Source organism: Danio aesculapii, chromosome 6 (assembly GCF_903798145.1).
Source record: "Danio aesculapii chromosome 6, fDanAes4.1, whole genome shotgun sequence".
In the NCBI taxonomy this organism is placed as follows: Eukaryota; Metazoa; Chordata; class Actinopteri; order Cypriniformes; family Danionidae; genus Danio; species Danio aesculapii.
In genome coordinates, this window is record NC_079440.1 from 36,783,209 (window position 1) to 36,794,166 (window position 10,958).

Sequence of the window (10,958 nt, forward strand, 5' to 3'; positions counted from 1 at the left end):
AATAGAATGAAGACAACTAAAAGCTATGAAGGTTTGAGCTTGTATGCTTTCATATGTGTTATTATTAAGACATTAGGGCTGTAAAAATGATTTTGCTGTTTGGTATGAAGATGTGTAATGTCCCAGACAACCTCTGTGCTCTCAATTATTAGCAGCCACCCTTTTAAAGAGAAATAAAGCATTAAAACGAGTGGGGATCACTGATGTATTTCATAGGATTAATTGTGAAAATATCTTGAACTTGTATTAACTTCAGACTATTTGTGCTATATTCATCTTTGCAATGTTATAAAGGTTTTCAGGGTTGGTTGTTTTCAAAATGATATCAATTTTCACACTTATGTTATTGCTCGCAACTCTTCTCTCGCCAATCTTGCTTAAAAACCGTTTATCTGGGCCACAACAAAATGTTTTTTTAAACAGAAATGGTGGTGCGTTGAACACACTGTTCTGATGAGGCAAGTCCATTATTTTTGTTCTAGTTGAAGAATATTCAGAGCCTGATAAACTCGGTATGAATTTTGCATGTTTGTCTGCATATAAATTCTGTGTTTAATACTGCAAAATACACTTAATGTTACAGTCAATGTCCTTGCAATCCAGTATGAATCAGAACATCCCAATCGAGTGAAGAGAAGTGGAGACTAATTATTGTGATAAAACATTTTCAGGTTGAAAAAATAACATTTGAGGTGAGGGATAATCCACGTACTGTACCTCCGAGACTGTCTTATAATCTACATTATATGACCTTATTTTTTTATTTGAGTGTTAGGCTTATAAGTTATTTCTAATCAATGTTGTTGTGCTGTTATGTTGTGATATTTATCATTATACATAATCAGAGGAGTATAAACAAGTTGAAAGGGTTGCTCCACAATACAATAGCAATATACAGCGGGGGAAATAAGTATTGAACACGTCATGTTTTTTTTCCTGGGAATAATATTTATAAAGGTGCTGATCACATGGAATTGAACCAGATTTTGGTAAAAACCCAAACAATACAAGCATAAAAATAAAACAAAATCTGAACAATGAGTTGTGTAATAACAATGGAATGACACAAGGAGAAAATACGGAACTACTGAAATGCATTTAATATTTTATATAAAAGGGTTTTTTGGTGACAGCAGCTTAAAGACGCCTCTCATATGGAGAATAAAGTCACATGACTTGCTCAGGTGTGACTTTTTTACAGACTTCAACAGAGTGTAAAAATCGTGATGGCTCTGTGGGTCTCGTCTATCAAATCTGATCCTTAATTTGTATTTTCTATTGGATTTAAGTCAGGTGATTGGCTGGGCCATTCTACAGCTTGATTTTCTTTCTCTGAAACCATTTGAGAGTTTCCTAGTCTGTGTTTTGCATCATTCCCTTGCTGAAATGTCCCTTCTGGTTTCATCTTCATCATCCTGCTTATGTAGATGTTGAACTGAAGCAGCTAATATTAATTGACAATGATGAAGGGCAGACGGTTGCTGAATAACTACTAGGATATTGCAGCCGCTGGCTGGGCTTTCACTGCCTTTCTACACCTCCCTTTCTTCATGTGTTTAATATATTTTTATTACACATAACTTAATTTGTAAACTAATTAGATTAGATCTTCACACATATGTCTTTCTTTGGTCGTTACCAGCATCCAGGGAAAATTTCAAGTCAATGACACCTTTAGAAATATATTTTATGACAAAAATGGTGAAGTGTTCAGTACTTATTTTCCCTGCTGTATATGAATATGCATGATAAAGCCTCTCCTTTTAAAATATTTAATGTGCTATCTGGCCAGTACAGTGTTTTGTTATTGGTGAACCACTTCAAAGGCATTCTAGAAATCACTGCCACTTGGCATAACCGCTCAGATGTACAGTTAAAGTCAGAATTATTAGGCCCCCTTTGATTTTTTTTTTTTTTTTTTTGATTTTTTTAAATGTTTCCCAAATGTTGTTTAACAGAGCAAGGGAATTTTCACAGTATGTCTGATAATATTTTTTCTTCTGGAGAAAGTCTTTTTAAATTTTATATATATATATATATATATATATATATATATATATATATATATATATATATATATATATATATATATATATATATATATATATATGGATTTTCATTTTTTATTTCATTTTCTTTTGCCCTTGTGGGGCCCACCAGGGTAAGGGCCCATCTGGGATTGCCCATGTGGGCCCACCTGGGAAAGCCCATTTGGGGCCCATCAGGGAAAGCCTATGTAGGGCCCACCTAGGAAAGCTCATCTGGGGCCCACCTGGAATACATGGGTTTTGCCATGTGGGGCTCTCCTGGATTCCAGACACCTACTTGTGACCTTCATAAGCCACCTATATGGGATTTTTGTTTGCCCATGTCTAACATGTTTAATTGCGATGCTTCATTCTGAAAACCTAGTCTCGCAGACGTTTCTTGAGACCGCAAAATACGTCCCGGGAGGTACGTATTTTTGCAGTTTTTGGTTTTCTCGAATCCGCGAGAGGCCACTGTGTGCGCTTTTTCGCTTCACAAATGTCTCTCGCGAGTGCCGTTTGCGCCCGCGCTGTTCTCACATAAACCCATCAGAGGCCGCTGTCGAACGAACGTCTGTCTGTCCGACTGGCTGATTGACTGGGCGACTGGCCAATCGGCCGGCCGACCCACCCTCCTCCTTCTCTGAACCCAACCAATTTTACTGATTGACCCACCCGACCGCCCGTTTACTTCCCTAAACTCAACCAACAATTTACAAAAGCCGTCCAGAAAAAGAAAAGCCCTCGTCTAATTTTTACCACGTTTTCGGATTTTACCACATTCTTACCCTGTTATGAACTTGTTCTCTTTATATCTTAGATACTGTTTTAGTCTTACCTGATTTCTGGAACCGCTCTTCCCCGGACTTGGACCCGGTCGTCGTTTTCGTGGTCAGCTCCTCTCTGCATCTCAAGTCCGCCAACGTACAGGACGAGCTAACCGAACAAACTGGTTGCGGCAGGAAAGCCCTCCACACGAAGTTAAGCGGTCAGCCGATAAACGCTAAAAGAAACGGCGTCATACCGCCAAACAGCGTTCGCTTAAATAAATGAAATGCAGCCATACGTACCTCCAGCTACATAATTCGCAGTCTCCAGAAATGTCCTCGTGACTACGTTTTCAGAATGAGCCTGGGTTGAATGAACCCACTTGAGTTTGCCCATGAGGCATCTAAAACCATGGTAAAACAATGTTTTGTGTTAACAGTTTTGAACTTTCACGTAATAATGTATAAAACTGTCTAAGTGCACATACTTAATTCAGATAAAATATATAATGGCTACACACTGTATATAGGCTATATTTATATAGACATAATATTTATTTATATATTTACTGTTAAAGCATGTTGTATTGTCTTCATTTAAAGTGTGTGTTACACACCATTGACAATATTGAGCTGTTTACTAAATTAAAGTCACAAATGGAATCAAAATCAATTTCAGAAAAATCACAATTATATTTTACCCTCCTTGGACATCCCTATTATAAATGCATTACAAAAAAAAAAAAGAGTAAAAAAAATAATGTGTACGTGGCATAATGTACTGCTGTATTTGAGCATCTATATATTGAGAGTCTATATAATAGACAAGGGGTTCTCAACCTTTGTCATTTCAGGGCCCACCTCCTCCAAATTTTTGAAGGCGCACTTCTAATATATATTTTTAAACTGATTGTTTAGAAAAAAATGCTTATTTTAAACCTTTATTTATTAGCAAAACATTTCTTTTGCTTATAATATTATTATCCTTTTTTTCTACAGCATTTGATAAAAACTAAAGCATGTGCGAACTGGTTATAACTCTAATCATCGTTACCTTTACATTTGCTTGACGGTTTGTTTAATACAGCTGAGCATGTAGTCCTAGTTGACGTGCAGCGGTTGGAAGTGAAGCCACGGTTAAGTTTGTATTTTACAATGAGGCTCTTTTTGCCGAGTCCGAAGTAATCAATAACAGAAAATGGGTAATACCATTACACCAATCATTTTTATATAACATATTTAATCATGAAATCAAATAATTATAGTACAATAATTTTTTTTTATAATAATTTTTTAGGGGTTTTCACCTTTATTGACAGGACAGTGGAGATTAACAGACAGGAAAGTATGGGAAGCAGAGAGAGGGGAAAGATTGGCAAAGGACCTTGAGCCGGGAATCGCACTCGGGTCGCCACGAGCACCTGGGTGCTATATGTCGACGCAGTAACCACTAGGCTATTGGCGACGACATTATAGTACAATAATAACGTTAAATTTATCTCGTGGCCCACCTGCAGGTTGAGAATCCCTGCTTTAAGCTATATAGAAATGTCTTGAAAAATATTTAGTAAAATATAATTTACTGTCATCATGACAAAGATAAATCAGTTATTAGAGATGAGTTATTTAACTATTATGTTTAGAAATGTGTTGGAAAAAATCTTCTCTCCATTAAACAGAAATTGGGGGGAAAACAGGGGGGCTAATAATTCTGACTTCAACTGTATGTAAAGTTCAGAGTTCAGATGTAAAAAACTCTAAATGCCATTTTTCTCAAACTCTTGTATGTAGGTTCAGTAATTTCACATGTATGTTGATAAATAGGGTATTTCCATTGCCTGTAAAATTTAATAACTGAACATAAACATAAAAGGTTGACAGAAATGCTTGTTTTTGAAAGAAATTTTAGATGGCATTTAGAGGTTTTTGTATCTGAACTCTTCATATATCTACTCAAAAATCCACCTCAGACAATGTTAATGAAAAAGAGCACAATCTCTTATTGTATGAATGCTACAGTGAGTGGTATATGAAAAACCTTGTTATAAGTACCACTTCTTGTGTGCATTGCCTCTTTATATTGAGTTGTTTAATGACTTCTTTGTTTCAAAGCTATTTTGACTAAATGTAAAATATGAGTGTAAAACAAAGACCAGATCAACAGTGTAATTTTAGGAAGAAGGCTATAGCAGAGCCAAACAGCTTTGCCCTTTTCTCACATTGTAGCAACAAAATAAAATGTAAAATTGGAACCAATAATTGAAAGCTCCGTAAACAAACTTAATTACAGGTTCAACTGATTGCATAAACAAGTGCGAACTTCTCCGTCTTTCAAGAGAAGCTTCTTTGTGTTGCCTAGAATTTAAATTTGGTTTGCTCTGGAAGCTGTTGTCTGTAAAACAATTACTTTTTCAATAATATTTACTTACTACCTACTCAAAGTCATGACCAACCATGGTCAGAACCGACATTGGTAAAACGGCTAATGCTAAAAATGTCCCCTGAGCAGCATTTTATATATGTATGCTGTATACAGGAAAAAGTTTTGAGATGACACAGAAAAAAATGACAGTTTTTCCACACCATGACACATATATCGTAAATCAATAGCACATGCTGTTTCCAGTCACTGAAACTAGTCATGTTGTCTCAGCAGGAGAAGATAAACCTCAGTTTACTATTGATTGCTGATATGTTACACTACGTACAGTATGGCTGTCCAAGGAAGGTGAAGGAGAGCAATCGCTCACAGCAGGCATGCAATCACACACAGGAGGGAAATTCGTCATGGTCTTAGATCACGACCACCCTCACTGACCTGTTAAAGTCAGATAGTGGCTTGACAGGAACTTGGTGAGGTCCATTTAGGATTTGTTTCAAACGTAAACCTTTATTGAAGGAAATATTTTAAACTGGTTATAAAAGATATCCTGTTAAATGTATGGCATAGCCCTTATGAATTATTGTTGGGATTGCTTCAAGAATCTCTCATAACTAAAAAAAATGCTCTGACCCTGAACATTGAAACTTTTTATTCTACAAAAAAATAAAATAAAACTTGACTCTGACTTTCTAATACTGCATTTTAATCTATTCTGTTTTTTTTTTTTTTTTACTTTTTATATGTATTGGTACATAAAATTGCTTTGATCTTCTAAAATTAACAACCAAGTGCTTATCTTTAGACTTTGTTTTGAATAAACGCATCTGGCATTTGAATAAATATAGATATAATGTAAATGTAAAAATGTCAAATGTTGTTGCCTGATCTACATATTGTTGCTAGGATATTTTATATTACTAAATATACCAAAATATATTTAACTGTTTACGTGATATAATGTTGATTTATCAGTCAGCTTGCAATCTCATGCAGTGCAATACACAATTTTATCTTAAAATTTATATTACAAATATCTAAAAAAATATATAAAAAATAAAGGATAATAGATACACTCCAGAAAATAATGTGTTGACAACATGATTTAATCGTAGCATCCATTGTGCATCTTAACAAATCAAGTAAACTTGAACTGAAGTAAAAATAAAATTATAACAAAAAATATAACAAGAGCATTTGTAGATAACTTTTTTAAATAGCTGTAAAATAGAAAACAAAAAAACAATGGTATTTAATGAAATACAAATTACACAAAAGATGTACTGAGCATCAGTGATTGTTCCACTCCCAGAAAATATTTCAAACAGCTACAGTCAGTTGACAACACTGTTACAATATCAGTCAATTTATAACCCTGCAGCTTCCCTAATTATGCTGAGCTTGCTTGATCTAGCACCCCATTTAAAGTCACAGTGTCTGAACAGAGCTTCTGTCCAGCTACAAATGTGCATCTTCTACATTCAATCACTACATCAGTCTTGTTTAAGCTTATGCACCAGTATCCATGCCCCAGTAGCTTGCAAAAATTAAATGGTCAACATGCAAAAGGAACTCCAAGTGCATTTTTGTTTTTGTTTTTATGAAGAGATAGATAGATAGATAGATAGATAGATAGATAGATAGATAGATAGATAGATAGATAGATAGATAGATAGATAGATAGATAGATAGATAGATAGATAGATAGATAGATAGATAGATAGATAAAAATTAACAAATTATGAAAGTTCATATAAAATATTATGTATCATTCATGGATTTCTTGGAAAGGAATATCACTGTTTGCCACCTAAATTAGGCATTAAAAGGCTATTTTACTTGCAAAAAAACAAAAAATGACATTATGTGTGTTGTTATTGTAGCATTTTATGCCATTTTTATTATCTCATATCAGTGACGTGACGAGATCTTGGGCTACGAGATCTCGCGAGACTAAATTGTTACTAGATTTCTTGTCGAGGTGAAAAATTGTCTCATTGTATCATTGTCGTGTTATGATGGAGCATGAGGGTGATTTTCTCCCCTGAGTGCACACACACCCATTGTCGTCATCATTAAAATTAAAATTTAAAGTTTAGTTTGTGAAAAGGATTTCGATTCTCATGTGAAACTGTACAGGGGAGAAGCCAGTCAGTAGAGTTTATAGCTAAATATTTAATTGTGTTTGCAAGTCCTTTATGGCTTAATTCATTAAAATAACAGTCAATACAAGTTGATTTAAAAAAGCACCTAAATTGTTTTGTATTGTGTGATTTTATTTATTTATTTATGTATTTCAGTTGAATAAAAATCTTTTTGAAAAAATATTTTGCAGTGTTTTTATGTCCTTTACAGCATGGAATTCAATATAATATAAGTGAAACAACATTCATTATAAGTTGATTTAAAAAAGCACCTAAATAGTTTTGGAGTTTGTGATTTATTTATTTATTTTTTCAGTTAAATAAATTATTTTCCACTCATCTATTTCATCATTGAAGATTTCTTAAAAATAATGTAAAAATCTCATTTCATTCTTGTGAACCCAATCTCATGTCTCGTAGAGTAAGTGTCTCGTCACACTCCTATCTAATATGTTGTATTATTTTAAGACTAATAGTTAGGGATGCTCCGATCGATCGGCCAGAGGATGGTACTCAATCATTACTCGCTAACCTTATGAACCGATTGCATTTGTTTGTTTAAGAGATTTCAAACAGAGGACTTATAGGAACTGAAATCTTTTTTCATATCAAAATTGAAAGTTCTGTGTTTTCAACAATATTGCAAGTTCATAAAAACTTGAATATTTAATAATATAACTTATTGTAATAAACAGTAGTTGATGCACCTATTTCCTTTTAGTAAAGAAGTAATGGAGTTATAGGTATGCATTTTAACTTCTTATGCATTAAATATGCGCTCCAAACTTCATCTTCCATCATTTGCAATGTTTTCAAATTGCTTTGTTAGTCATTTTTCTTACCAATTTCTTGTATCTGTTTTCTGACCATGGCATGTCCATATGTTGCATATATAGGAATTATATGCAACATCTTTAATTTATCCTCTTAGGTAAGGCAAGATCTCCATTTAAGTATCACACTTGTAGGTAAAATGCGCTTTTTTGCATTATAATGCTTGAAGCATCTGAATCGGTACTTGGTATCTGCCAATCACCATGACAAGGAATTGGTACTCTGTATCGGCTGCAAACATCTTGATCAGAGCATCCCTACTAATAATTTATAATAATATAAATTGTACCAGAATGTATTATTTGTAGGTATTATGCCATCACATTCTGTAGCCTCACTACATTAGGTTCATGAATAAACATTTTAAAAAATGATGTATCAAATCCTGCCCTGTTGGCTATAATCTGTGTCACTCAGGAAGCTGTATGTGCGAATTCTGAAACATTCTTTTGATTTGATTCAAAATCTAACCCAAATACGTGTACCCTTGACTACAGTATTCAAGATATTTCACAGGGATTATTGAATGCATAATCCTTTAATATAGTGCGCAATGCATCTTACCCTTCATATGTGAGCATGTTTCCAATAGCAACAAGGTTAACTCGTCATTGTCAGATGTGAACGCACACAACACACATTTTATCCTGTAAACAACCGCTCTCATCTCGCTAAAGGTCTGTTTTAATACTCTTACGCGTTGTTTACAAGCCTTGGGATGTAATATCGGTGACAAGCCTCTCTTGACCCCAATTTCAACATCTTGATCCCCATTTTGCACCATGTGTTAGAAATCTTAACATGGATGTAAGGAGAATCACTGTGTGTAATTGACCCCATCTCTTGCTTTCTAAGCTGGTCTTTAATCTGTTCTGTTTGTGCGCAGTATTACGGAATGGCTCTTAAAGACGGACCTTCTGTGACCCTACTTATCCCTTTTCTTTGTCCCTTTTCATCTCGTTCCTTGATTTAGTGGTGTTCGCTGTGACAAGAATTGCTATTAAAGTGATAGTTCACCCAAAATATTCTGTCATCGTTTATTAACTCTTTACGAAATTCCTTCTTCTGTTGAACACAAAAGAAAATATTTTGAAAAATGTTAAAAACCTGTAACCATTGACTTTCATAGTAATTGTCAGTGGTTACAGGTTTTTTACTTTCTTTAAAAAATCTACTTTTGTGTTCAACAGAATAAAGAAACTCATAAGGTTTTGCAACAGCTTCAGTAATCTTTTTTTTATTGTAAATTATCTATTTAATATTTCTAGTAATCTGAAAAAACAGTGCATTAAATTTTAGCATGTAATTTGTCCAGTAACTTTTATTAATATTAAATATTACAAAGTATGCTTTATCCTGATTTACTGATTAAAGTGGATGTAAAAACAAAGGTCTTGAGCCCTATGTAGGAACCAGCTGGGGTCATATTTATAAAAAGGTTTTAAGAAAATCTCAAATGTGAAATAGCATCTAGTGGAATCATGTAAAATGGAAAAAAACATATACAGTTGAAGTCAGAATTATTAGCCCCCCTTGATTTTTTTTTCGTCTTTTTCAAATATTTTCCAAATGATGTTTAACAGAGCAAGGAAATTTTCACAGTATGTCTGATAATATTTTTTTCTTATGTAGAAAGTCTTATTTGTTTTATTTCGGCTATTTTTTTAAAAGCCATTTTAAGGTCAAAAATAATTTATAATTTTTTTTAATAACAAACCACAATAACTTGCCTAATTAACCTAACCTGCCTAGCTAACCTAATTAACCTAGTTAAGCCTTTAAATGTCACTTTAAGCTGTATAGAAGAGTCTTGAAAAATATCTAGTCAAATATTATTTACTGTCATCATGGCAAAGATAAAATAAACCAGTTATTAGAAATGAGTTATTAACTATTATGTTTAGAAATGTGTTGAAAAAATCTTCTCTCCGTTAAACAGAAATTGGGGAAAAAATAAACAGGGGGTTAATAATTCTGACTTCAACTGTATTTTTTAAATGCACCTAACCCTTACCAAGCTCTTTCATAAGCTGTAAAGCCTATATGTTACATGTGGGTTTGGATAATAAAGGTGCAGTGTGGCAAATATACTGTAGCTAACATGCTAAGACACAAATCTCAGTCAGCGGCATTCCGCATGCTTTTTGTAGCTTGCAACTTGTAAAATTAAGATGGGATATAAGCAGGACAAAAGGTGGTTAAAACACATGTGTGCATTAACTTAGCATTACTTCATTTGTAACAGGGGTCAGATAATGAAACCTGCGCAACCTGATTTCACCAAGTAGGACATGTTCCTGGATTAACATTTATTTTGATCCTGGAACAACATTCCAATCAGCCAATCAGAATTAAGGGATACATTAATCATTTATGTTAAGTTTAGGCTTATGGTTAGGTTCATGCACTTCTGCATGATTGTTATCCAACTATTATTCCCCTCTGATTTGGGGAATAATTTACAGTTGTGGTTGGGTTTAGCGGTAGGAAATAGGTATGAATTACATTTTTTAACAAAAATAATGTTTCAGGATCACCATAGATGTTAATCATTGCATTGTTCTTGGTAAAATCAATCAATTTCATGCTGAAATTTGAATGTAATACTATTGCATCAATCCTTGTCTTGGTAATGTAAGTGTAATGTAAACAGTGATATGGATGATGATCAGATATTTCTGTTTTTGGGACTCTTTTTTTTCTGATATTTACATTGTTAAATAACAATAAATAAATAAATGAATAGCACTTTTCCGTCTATAGCTAGAGATCCTGGCAGTCAGGGAACAGAGTAGTCACGTCATGC